General features: G+C 50.5%; 1 protein-coding gene across 1 annotated transcript in view; it reads left to right on the top strand.

The window, feature by feature from the left end:
- The window catches only part of Fam167a (family with sequence similarity 167 member A), a 31,651-nt gene continuing 19,378 nt past the window's right edge, over window positions 1–12,273 (top strand). Inside the window, exons 1-2 of the mRNA XM_051195542.1 lie at window positions 1–150; window positions 5,415–5,515. The gene's annotated coding sequence lies outside the window, so the exon portion shown is untranslated. The remainder of the gene's footprint in view (window positions 151–5,414; window positions 5,516–12,273) is intronic.

Below are 12,273 nucleotides of genomic sequence, written 5' to 3'. Positions count from 1 at the left end.
CCTGACGCAATGCAAAAGAACGTCCCTTCAAAAAAGAACTGTGCGGTGAATTCGCAGTGCTCGGGAGGCGGGAGCTGAGAGCGCCAAGGGTAGGCGCGGGCTGGCTGCGCGGACCGCGACAGCTCCGGTGACACGGCTAGGGCGCAAGAGGTGGGTTCGCGGCGGCGCGGGTTGGCCAGGCGCTCGGGCGACCAGGTCTTCAGGGCGGGCAGTGGGAGGCTCTGGATCCCACCGCCCTGGAGTGGAGACACCGCCATAAGACAGCGTGGTCCCTTCCCATTTGCTCCTGGGGTCTCAGGCCTCTTTGGAAGGCGTGGAGGAACCAAATGTGGACTCCATGCCTAGGGTCCCAGCTCTCTGCTGACCCTTCCAGGGCTATGATTCCCGATGGGGATTTGAGAGTCTATAATCTGAGAGGGAGGAACCCCTTGGGACTCTGGTCCAGGTCTGCTCATGTAGCCTGGTTAACCACCCCCCCACACACCCCTACACTTCTAAAGGAAAGGAGAGTTCTGGCCTCAAGGGTTCAATCCCCAACTCTGAAGTGAGCCAGAGTACTTAGCTCTGTGGTACCCCAGGGAGACCCAAGGAGACTGCACATCCAAATGTTGGTCAGAGAATGGGCACATCGGCCACAAAGCTGGGCACCTGAATGGCCACAAAGAACAAGGGGCTGCGATGGGGTGGGCAGCTTTCTCTCAGATGCTGTTTCTGTATGTTTCAGTCCTGTTGTGGATAAGCCCTCCTGGGAACATCTGGGAAATGGATTGGTGTCCCTAGCTTCTGTCTTGCACTCATAGCAGTGAATATGATCATCAGTCCCTCTATCTTCTATCATTCCTGGAGACCCTGGGTGACAGCAGGTCCTTGTACAGAGTGCTCAGGAGATTTGGCTCCAAAGTAGCTTCCCTTCCACACCCCAGAGTTCTCTCTTCTTCCTCCCTCTCCTCTCCTTCCCTGGTCTTCTCTTCTTTTTCCTCTCTTCTCTTCTCTCTCTTCTGCTACCAGGCTTGGGATTCACCGGTCAAAGTCCTGGCAAAGCCAAGGTAACCAAAGTACCTGTTAGCCTGTCCTCATCCTTGGGATAGGGGATCCTGCCAGAGTGGTTTGCAAGAGCTTGGTGAAGCAACATGCTCTACTTCAAGCAATACAAAGTGACAGTGCCTCTGCTGATCTCATTGCTGAGAGCCCACCACGTTCTTGGTCACTTAACCTTACAATTACCCTTTAGGAGATAGTGTGAGTCTCGGAGTCTGAGAAGCAAAGATACTTGGAGCAGTTTGAGTAGCTTTGGGAAGCACAGAGACATCCAGGTGCCTAACTCCCTGCACTCCAGAAATGCTGGTAGAGAAAGATTGCTTCAGGAGGCCAGGGAATCCACCATGGCCCCGAGACAAGAAGAGACTATTCACGCCCACATGAAATCACCGTCTCGAGGGGCTTGTCTCATGACCTGAGAAAGTCCCCAGCATGAATAAAGACCTGACTTTGTTAACCAGCACTGCATAAACTGGGCTTGGTAGCCCATGCCTGTAATCTTAGCACCTGAGAGTTGGAGGCAAGAAGATCAGAAGTTCAAGATCATCCTTGGTTACCTAGCAAGTTTAAGGCCAACTTGGGCTACATAAGACCATATCTCATAAAAAGAAAAAAGAAGCAACGAGATTCCCATACTCAAGTGCACCTTGGGTCAGTGAGGAGGAAGGAAGACAGAGCCATTATGAAGGAGACCTAGAAAGATGACACTGGCTGAGCTCACAGGAAACAATCCAAGGATAGGCTAGTGGGCTAGAGTTGAGCAGGAAGTGGCAGATGAGCCTAGCAAATTAGCTAGTGAGCTTTTCATAAAGGCTGGAATCTGGAGACCTGAACCAGGGGTCCTGCCCCCTAAGGACCAATTCTCTCCCTAGTAACAGATACCACTTCTTTCTTGAGTATAGAGCCAAGGAAAGGAGAGGGAGGAGGGCACCAGGAGTCAGAGGTTACCCCACCCTTCCTACCCTGTCCCCGCCCTGTCCTCCTGAGTGCCACACCCTCTCTCCTCTACCATGCTACCATGGCCCTCACCTGGGGGAGGGCGACTCTGTGGATAGTAGCCCTGAGTTCCATGGGCATGGATGGGGGCTGTTTTCTAAGGCAGCCCTCTTCACACCTCAGTCTCTCCCAGAGGCCCTGGCATATGGTAATGACCTTCATGGAGGTGTTTACAGGGTGCCACTGGATGGGACAGGCTTTTATTTCTCACTTCAGAGTGGTAGACTGAGCCCTCCTCTCTCACTGGGGCTGCAAATTCTTTTTAGGATACCCTGATCCAAATGTGGGAGCAGGTTGATGGTGATCCCCAGAAGTCCCCTCCAGGGTGTGTTACATGGGACCTGTAGGGCAAACCTGGGTCAAATCTCGTTTTGCAGGTTGAAGGTTAAGACTTGAGCGAGTCCAGGCCTTGGTCTATGTAGTGGCCACTGTCCCAATTCTTAAAGGCTGGCCTGTATTTCCTCATTCCAAGAAGCCAGCAGAGCCTCTGATCAGTGCCTGGGGACACCTGGGGACAGATCAACAGTAGCTGAAAGAACCTGGGGTGGGAAGGTGGGTGTAGAAACCTTGAGAATGTTTTGGTGAGGACGTATGACCAGGAGATAGCCTGGGAGCCTGGCTTTCCCTTATCTACCACCAAGTCAGAAGTGAGGTCAAATGCCTAGCATTTGAGGAGGCACAGGTGCTAAACCCTGGGGATAGAAGACGTCTAGCCATGATCCTGACCAAACCAAGTAGTCAGAGAGGCAGATGCTCCAGGCTCAGAAATGGCTGTGCTGTTGTCTCAACTGTCTTCTCGATAGGTTGGTAGCTGCTGCTGAAACACGGCAGAAGGTAGCTGCTGCAAGCCTGCTATCCAGTTTGAATAAAAGCAAGCCTGTCAGCAAGTTCTGTCCACATGTGGGCATCTTTTGATGTGTTTACTTCCGAAGGGCTCCAGCAGCTCCTGGGAGCCTGTCCTGGAGGTTTCCTGACATCCCAGCCATCTGCCTCTTGGCACCCAGACCACCCCTCTTTGGAGTACCCGCTAGATGCTTTTACCTTTTAAGTCCATCTGTCCCTCAACTTCATCCATCAACCCACCCCTCTGGAATACTTCTGACTTCAAAAAAGATCAGAAAAAGAATGTGTTTGCTTTGCCTGTTGCTGTGTGCTCATGCTATCAGAGAGAACAACAGCACACCTGCACTGCTGCCTCTGGAAGGGGTGGGGATTTGCAGCTCACTCAGTGAACCACGGGAGGAGGGAGTCTCCATTTGAATGCAATTGGGGGCAGCTAGCCTGGTGAAACCACCTAGAACACCTCTCTCTCTCTCCCCGTCTCTCTCACCCCCTCTCTCCAAAGCCTTTTAGGACCAAGAAAGGCATCATATGGAAGATTCTTGTAAAGGTGGCCTTTGCTCAAGGAGCAAAGAATCGGGTCAAGGCTGCTGAGCAGTAGATGTAATTTGCACAGAGTAAAGGGTGACATTAAGTTGGTGGTCTGCCCACCTTAGAACATACAGACACTTTGTTGAGTGTTAATGTTTGGGAAGTTGCATTCCCAGGGGGTAGGCCAAGGAGAACACCAGCCAGGTCCAGTCAAGGGCAGGGGGTGGCAGTCCAGTCTGAGGTGTCACTAGTCACACACACACACCACACACACACACACACACACACACACACACACACACACACACACACACACACTTTATCTCATTTGACACCCCCCCCCACCATCAGGTTGGTTCTCCTATGATCCTGTTTTATGACCCTAAAGTCTAAGACGTTAGGTTAATCATCCACCATAACAGAGGCAGTTGGTGGCCAGGCTCCACCATCTCTGCCTGCCCCCATCCCTCACTGTCTTGCATCTTTCTGAGGCACCAGATTCCCTCCTGAAGTGGCCCATCAGATGCAGCTTCTGATGACACAATAAGGGGCAGGGTCACACAACCCATTTTCTCTTCTGCCTTCAGTCACTTAGAGCAAAGATTTTTCTCCATACCTGAGTGTGGGCACAGCATACTCCTGCAACAGCTACAGGCCACCCTGGACATCTCCAGCCCGACGTAGACCAGCTATAACCCCACTACACCTTTCACAGTGTTCCATCCAAACTCAAAAGACAAGCAAACAAAACAAATAAAACAACAACAACAAAACCGTAAGACCCTCCAACCCCTGAGCAGTCAGCATAGCCACATAGGGTGTAGAGGTGTGGTACTTGAGTAGACACAACTGTGCACCAGGAATCCTCTTAAGAAGTCCCTGCAAAATGGTTGGGCCTTGGGAGCTTGCAGAATGAAATAGAAAACAAATAGAACAGATTCCCACTTGAACCAGACTTTGTTGATTTTGCTTAGTTGAAGTTGGAGCCTGTTATCATGGATTTGAATAGGCCTAACTGCCTTGTTTGGGGGCCCAGGACAAATGCCACTTGGGATGTTTTCTAGTGGGCCACTATGTCCTTAACTGTGAAATGATACCCAAGTTTCCTGAGAAGCGTGTGCTGCTCTTGTAGTTAGGATACATACCCCAACTGCCTTCTCTTATAGCCACAAATTGCTCCAGAGGACACTCTGTTTGATTCCTCGGGGGCCACTGTGGTCTTTGGAGAGAGTTCTGTAGTCAGATGGGGCAGATGGCTGGGACAGTGACAGACTGCTTTATCAATGGTCCTCCTTCCAAGGAGGACCCCCTTCCGTCTCTTCATCTCTCAAGGCTCTGTTCCACTCAGGAATCTTCCTCCACTCTTGCCAAAGAAGCCCTAGCCCAGGGCTATGGAGGGGTCATAAGGAGGAGTCTGGGGGTCCTCGCAGAGCCCCTCCTCCTCCTAGGAGCAGCCCTGTGCTTTCTGCCCTCCTCCAGGAATGATGTTAGTCCACTGTATGGATCCTGGGAGCCATGGCCTCTCCCAGACCCATAGGGAAGCACACATCTTTCTTGGCAGTTTTCTCAGCAACTTTTTCCACCGGGCAAAATGAAAGCAAACTCATAAGCATCTTGCAGGAGGCCTATGGAGCCCAAGCCTATCAGTGATTCAGCACTGACCTAGCACTTTGAATTTGCAAAGATCTTCATAAGTATTTTTATAGATTCCACCCTCATAGTTCTCATTGTGACCAAAAAAAAAAAAAAAAAAAAAAAAAAAAAAAGGCTTCCCATTTCTTAGACAATGGAAGCAGGACTCTGTTTAGAGTCCAAAGATTCAAGTTCCAGCAGGTCTAGTCAGCCCCACTAATGGAGCTACCATGTGACTCTGGGCCATTCTCATGACATCTCTGGTTTGGGGTTTCCATGGGGTCTAACACTTGGGAAGGTTTGTCTAGCCTGGGCCACAGCAAAAGTTTATAAGCAACAGTGTGGTTTGAAAACGCTTATGGATGATCTTATTTCAGGTGTGCAGACAGAAACACTGAATTCTGAGTGGAGGGGCAGCCATTAACACAGGACACTGCAAACCAAGCCTTTCTGGGTGAAGGTCCGTGAGAGAACACAGGTAAGTGGGTTCTGTCCCATGTGGCTCCAAAATGTGGTCGCCAGCCCCTTGGCTGCTATCACCTGAGAAGCTGCCCCAGAAGGAAGCAGAGGCCAGTGGTACAGTGTGTTCGCTGAGAGCTCAGAGGCAGCTGGTGGGCCACGTGGACTTTCTCTCCATCCCCAAGTTGAGCCTGCCCCAGATAGTTCTTATTTCCATCTCCCTCGGAAATGGTGAGATCCCAATGGGAGAATGCGCCCATGCTGCTACTGGAGCCCCTGCCCCCAAGACTTTTATCGAACCCTGTGCCATCTTCTTGTCCTCCCACACTGGGAGGACTCAGGCCATAGGGACTGCCTCTTGGTCAGTCTCCTACACATAGGCAGAAGTCAGTTCCTGTACCATACAAGTTCCAAGAGCCATGTGGCTTGTCGGGGGTGGCATGATGGGTGTGGCAGAACCGTCCCTAAGCTCCAGTGTCCCCACAGCCATGCCTGTTTGCAGAGGAGGACCCTGGACCAGAGATAGACACTGGCCTCTTTGGAAGGAAGGAATGGATTATTATGGTGCTTTGTTGCAGGAAGGAACTATCCAGGTAGCACCTAGGCTGCTTCAGAATTGCCCTGGGTGAACAGCTTTTCACTCACATCCAGTAAGACAACCGTCAACCATCATGCCCCACCCCAGAGAGAGAGAGAATGTCATTCACACACATGCATATGAATACTCAGAGGGACAGTAAGACAACACAGCAACAACAACAAACACACACACAAACATACAGAGAGAGAGAGAAGAAGAAGAGAACAAGACAACCATCCCACCCTATCACACACACACAGTTATCAACATTAAGATTTTCAGATACACACACAAGACAGCCATTCCACAGCCAGTAAAACAACCACTTCCTACACACACACACACACACACACACACACACACACACACACACCAGCACAATTAGCTCCTTCCCTGCCCCTGTGGCCAGGGACACCCCACTTCAGGTGCTCCTAACAACACTGACTAGGAGCTGGAATAGAAATGGGCCTGGGAAGGGGAAAGATGACTGGCAGAGGGCCAGATCAGCGGGTGTCCCTCCTGCTTCAGTCACCATGGCAACTCCAAGGAGGAGGAAAAGGGCTCTGGGCAGTGCCCAGCTTGTATGATCAGCTTCAGGGGCGGGGGTGGGGGGACTGTGCCCCCCTCCTCTCATCCCCAGCTTGGCAGGGCTGAGACACATCTGCCAAGCATGGATGGTCATATCACAGGCCACACCTCCAGCTTGGGTGAGTTGGGTAGGAGCACCCCACCCCCATGTAAGATAAGCATCAAGTTTATGATTAACCCTGGACAGATAAGCCTGCCTGTCCCAGGAAGCCCACACCTATGACTCTTCCTACGCCTGAGAAAACTATAGTGCCCACTGAAGGCCCTTTACCTCATCATTTCATCCACCCCATGGGCCTACGACAGCTTCATCCTCAGAGGAGCCCAGACAGGGTGGTCCTGCAGGCTGTCAACTACTCTTCTCACTTTGTCCTTCACTCTGCAGTCTTGCAGACCCCCTCAGAGTGCAGCCTATTAGCAGAAGCAGAGGGTGTGATGGGAGCTGCCTGCCCCAGCATGTTGATTAGGAGGCCAAAGACACTGTCCTTAGTCAGGTCACAACTTTCTGAGTGACATGCAGGCACTCTCAGCAGAGGAACAGTGACTTCCTTGTATGCAGTGTGAGCCTCTGCCCACTGGCCAAGCCTGGCCTGGCTCCTGTAGTAGAGTATTGGGCAGTCAGACAATGTTGGGGTGTGAAAGCCAGACTCGCTGAACACATTCCTTATACCTGCCTTGCTAAAAACAAAAAACAAGAACAAAAAAGTCAGCTCCCAAAGGAGCTTGATCATGGTGTGGCCAGCTCTTCATTCCAGAAGCTTCTCTAAAATGACTAAGTAATGCCTGCTAATGGAAAGTTTTCGACATGGGTGGGACTCAGAAAGGAAGTAGCCAGCCCTATCCAGATAGTATGTTCTAGAAAACAGCACAGCAGCCCCAAGGAATGTGGAGGGAGGCTGTGGGCTGTCACCAAGGTAACCTATACCTTAAGCCGGTCACTCAGTCCGCAACTCACTCTTCCCAACTTTGTAGTCGAGAAGACCTGACCAACCTTCCTTGCATACAGGTGGCCTGTAGTCACAGTCAAGGTGGCCCTCCAGGTGGGGACAGCACCACTGGACAGCACAGAGCTGGGACAGAGCCCTAGCCTGTTGAGCTATGTAACAAGGGAGAATGTCTAGCCCTTGACTCCAGGCTCAGCCTTGTTGCCCGACTGGCATTGCCCTCTTCACATCTACCCAGGACCAACCCTTGCTCCGCTACTTCTTTCTCATCTCTGTGCTTCAGTTCCTCGTGTAGTGGGATGATCACACTACACAGTCACAGGTCCTCGAGCTTGTGAAATTTCTTCAGAGTGACTGGCTTGATAGAAGCTGCTATGGCAGTGTTGATGAATAGTACCTAGAAGCATGGTTGCTAGGGCAGGAGCCAAGGTGCACTGTAGAAGAGAAAGGGCCACAACTAGTAGAGTTCCAGAGGGACAGCCAAGGGCAAGGAAGGGGCCACCGAGAGGGAGATAGCATCTGTACACCTGGTCTTAGGCCTGAGGTGAGGAGTGTTGGGGTGTGGCAGGCATTGAGTGAGGAGTGTTGGGGTACGTAGTCATTAGTGGGAAGTTAGCAGAAGATAGAGAACTCCCAGCTCTCCCCAGTAGGACCCTGTTCCCAAGAACCAGCCTCTTCAGCCTTGGGGATCTTATAGAGTCAGATCAATTGAGGCGCAAATGTGTTAAAGCCCTCTGGGAACTATCATCTTTGATGCTTTGCTGGTGTTGAGCCTGGGGCACCTATCTGTTCCTATGTTCTCAGTAATGCGCTTCTTTTCCTGGGTGACAATCACAGCCTCTTGCCAGTGCTCCTGGGCTGGTGTTTTGTGACACAGGTATTTTTTGTTGTTGTTTCCAACCTGTAAAATCAACTCAAAGCACTAGTGACATTAAACCTCTTTCAGGCAGCAGGAAAAGTCTCCAGGTGACACCAGGTGTTAATATTGAGAATACCCTACTAGTGGGAGACTGCAGGAAGCTCAGATCCGTGTTGACTAGATTATAGGAGTAGCACTAGGGCCACTTCTGGGCAAGTCTTGCTATGGGGATTGTCACCTTGCTGAGGTTGCATAGAGAGGCACATCTCCAAACAACTGTCCAGGCTGACCAGACATACAAATGTTTGCCCCAGTTTGGGCATCCTGCTGCTATCCATTAGGGAAGGCCCATCGCATGTCCTCTTCCTCACAATGACCCCAGGTGACATTTCTGTTAGCAGGAGTAGGAGTGTAAACAGCCACATATGGCAAACTGTCACCCTGTCCTCACCAAATGTTGCTTTCAGTTGGCTGTAAATTTGGAAACAGCTATGAATGCAGACACACTCAGTAAAAATTTAGTAAGAAGAAGGTGACAACTCATCCTGTTAGTTCTCAACCGTGTCTCTCTCTAAGGGACACATAGAAATGTGGGTGCCACAACATTTCATAACATTGCTTGGCTTTCAATTATATTAGTTTCCCATGCAAATGAGCTGTGTAGCCCTCACTCTAGCCAGGGCTCCAGAGTGTAGACAACAGGAAATCAACATGGTTGTAGGGGTATTGGGCAGCCATAGGAAATGAGAGGAGGTAAAGGCCAAGGAAGGAAGCAGGCAGATGCAGGAAAGACCCAGAAGTCAAAACCAGCCCCCTGCTTATTTAGTAGAGACATTGGCTAAGAGACCTCTGCATTTCACAGCCGTCTTGGAACTAGAACCTAGGTGGCCACCTGTGAATTCTCATTGGCTCTTCCCCTGGGCCTCTTCAGATTGGAGTCCAGGCCCGAGCCTCTGATTGGTCAGGCTCAAGTCACATGCTCATATCTAATAGGACCTTGGCAGAAGAAGGGAACTTGGGGCTGATCCTGTGGTCACAAACACAAAGGGTGTCTGGCTTGCTTCTGGTTCCACAAAACATGGGTGCTCTGTGCAGACAGCAAAGGAGGGGATTAGTTGTGGCATAGAAACAAATAAAAGCCAAATACCAGCATTCACCATGCTTTTTCCTTCCTTGCCCTAATATGTGCTTGTTCGCCAGTTATAATTGTCAGTAATCTAGCTGGAAGTAGGTCCCAGAGGAGAATCTAAAGGGCTGTATCGTCAAAGCCTAGGTTGTAGGTTCGGGGTAACTGAACAAAATGTCTGTTCACCTCAGGTGAGGACCAGTGACAGACCAAAGAGATGATGTCCCCAAGTCTAGCTTAGTGAATCAATGGGATTAGGTAACAATTCAAGTTACGTGTAGGAATGTGGGCTCCTTCTACACCACTGAAAAAGAATGCTTGCCTTCCCCTAGCAACTGTTAACTGTTTATATGCCTTAGGAAAGGTGGTAGGTACTTCATGAGCTCCTTCCTCCCATGATGGAATATTAGTGAGCCCATCTTGTATGGGTCTTCTGTGGGTAAGAGCAGCTGCTGAGAGTTCAAGAGGGAACAGTCTTGTCATGCTCTGAGAACAGTGTCCCACAGCAGTCGGGCTTTTAACAAGGCCTATTGGGGGCCTCACACTGTTGTGTGTGCTTGGGGTTATAACCTAGAGAATGCTTTCCCTGTGATAGCAAGAGGCTCCTAGTAACACCAGGCTGCTGGGAGTGCTCTGATTAGCTCAGTTAAAGCCATGCGACTGCACCTGAAGCCACAGGGATTATCAGTGCCCTAGGAACTGAGAGATCAGGTTCCTCAAGGCAAAGTGGACCAGTCTCTCTGGAGGACGGAAGGGAGAAGTACCATGGGTGGATATGACCCCATACAATGCTGAGCTCCAAGGAGGTCCCCTCTGCGTCAGTTCAAATTCTCAGGGCATGGCACAAGCTGAGTCTACTCCTGATTTGCCTGGGGAAGGGTGGGGGAGGCTGCACAGCGGCATTCAGGAACACAAGTGTACAGACATATTCCCGTTCTGGCGCTTGCCAGTCAGGGCAGGGAAGGGGTAGGTGTGGCATCTCCTGAGGACAGGAGATGTCCACAGGAAGCCCAGGAGCTGCACCTCGGCTCCTTTGAGCCCCTTCAGCTGGCACACATGTGAGCAAGCACAGGCCACAGAGACAGGGATCTGCTCTCTGTGCTGTGGTGATATATTTTTTATGATTTATTAAAGCTTTCCTGAGGGCTCAGAATGCAAAGCCAGCCATACTACTAGTTAGCTATAGAAGCTAGGCAGTGGTGGTACACACCTTTAATCCCAGGGCTCAGGATTAAGAGGTAGATGGATCTCTGTTAGTTCAAGGCAACACTGACTACACAAAATCTATCCAGTCCTAAAAGAAACAGCTTATACAAAGGTGATCTCAGTACCTGGGAGGTGGAGATAGGAGTAATATGGTTGGGCAAAGAAAGGCAGGAGGACACAGGAACTGAGAGCCTTTGCCTCTGAGGATTTGTGGAGATGGGATTGACATTTCAGCTTGGTAGAGGTAAGATCTACTGGCTTGGCTGCTTTGCTTCTCTGATCTTCAGCTTGAAGCTTGAACCCCAATGTCTGTCTCGTGTGTGTGTGTGTGTGTGTGTGTGTGTGTGTGTGTTTACAGTGCCTGTTCATTCTAGGTTGATTACAGAGAGCAGCATTGTGCTAAGTTCTGCATCCAGGACCAAAGTACTGGTTCACATTGTGGACATCAGTGTCATAGAGGAGACTGTCATGAGACCCTGGGAGGGGCTGGAGAGGTGGCTCAGTGGTTAAGAACACTGGCTGCTCTTCCAGAGGATCCAAGTTCAACCCCAAGCATTTGTATGGTTTTACTCCACTTCCTGGAGATACAACAACCTCTTCTGTCTTCCTCAGGCACTTCACAAGTGTGGTACCCAGACATAGAGACAGACAAAGCACCCATACACATAATATACAAATAAGCCTATTAAAAAGAAGAGACTGCTAAAGAGGGGCAAGAAGTCCAGCCATTAAGAGATAGCCTAGATACAGACATGGAGGCTCCAGTCCCAACTTCACCACTGACTAGCTGTGTGACCTTAGGCAAGGGACACACCTAACTGGGCCTTCAGTCTCCCCATCTGTACAATGGGGACAGCAATTTGTGCATCATAGGCTTCTACGTGCATTCCTGTGTTAGGACAGGCTTAGTTGTCAGGATGACTCCTGCTCTGGTTACTCTTAGTAAGTGTTAGCTAATCTTGTGGTGACATCATTGTTTTCCTGCATACTGTCATCACCAGAGTACACCACTCAGCCAGCAAAGATTAAACAAATCTTCCGGAAGGAGAAAGGCCTCAACTCCCTGAGGACTGAGGTAGAGAAGGGAGGGAGGAAAAACCAGCTGAACAAAGCCATGGGATTTAAGGGGGCAGGAAAGGCGGGGGTGGGTGAGTAGGTGGGTGGGTATTAGATTGTCTCTTGAAGAGGAAATGATGGGTTCCAGTGGAAAGAGTGCAGGAGAGCATCAGTCAATAGACCCCTAGCTTTCCTCTGCCCGGGAGCCCACTGGGGAAGTGGGCTTGAAGGCTTTCCAGATGAACAAGTTAGTTCCTAATGAGACAAGGTGTTGGCTGATGGGTGGAATTGTACCCACCCGCCTCCTCCAGCAGCCTAGGAATTAGCTCACAGCTGGCCATGCATCCTGTGCTATCCTGGAATCCAGGGAGCATGTTTGAACAGCAGCCATGTATGCAGAGTGGGTCCCCAGGCCCAC

The sequence above is a fragment of the Phodopus roborovskii genome, unplaced genomic scaffold (genome assembly GCF_943737965.1).
Source record: "Phodopus roborovskii unplaced genomic scaffold, PHOROB, whole genome shotgun sequence".
Taxonomy (NCBI): Eukaryota; Metazoa; Chordata; class Mammalia; order Rodentia; family Cricetidae; genus Phodopus; species Phodopus roborovskii.
The sequence above is the reverse complement of the archived record's forward strand: the minus strand, read 5'-3'. Positions and strand labels throughout refer to the sequence as shown.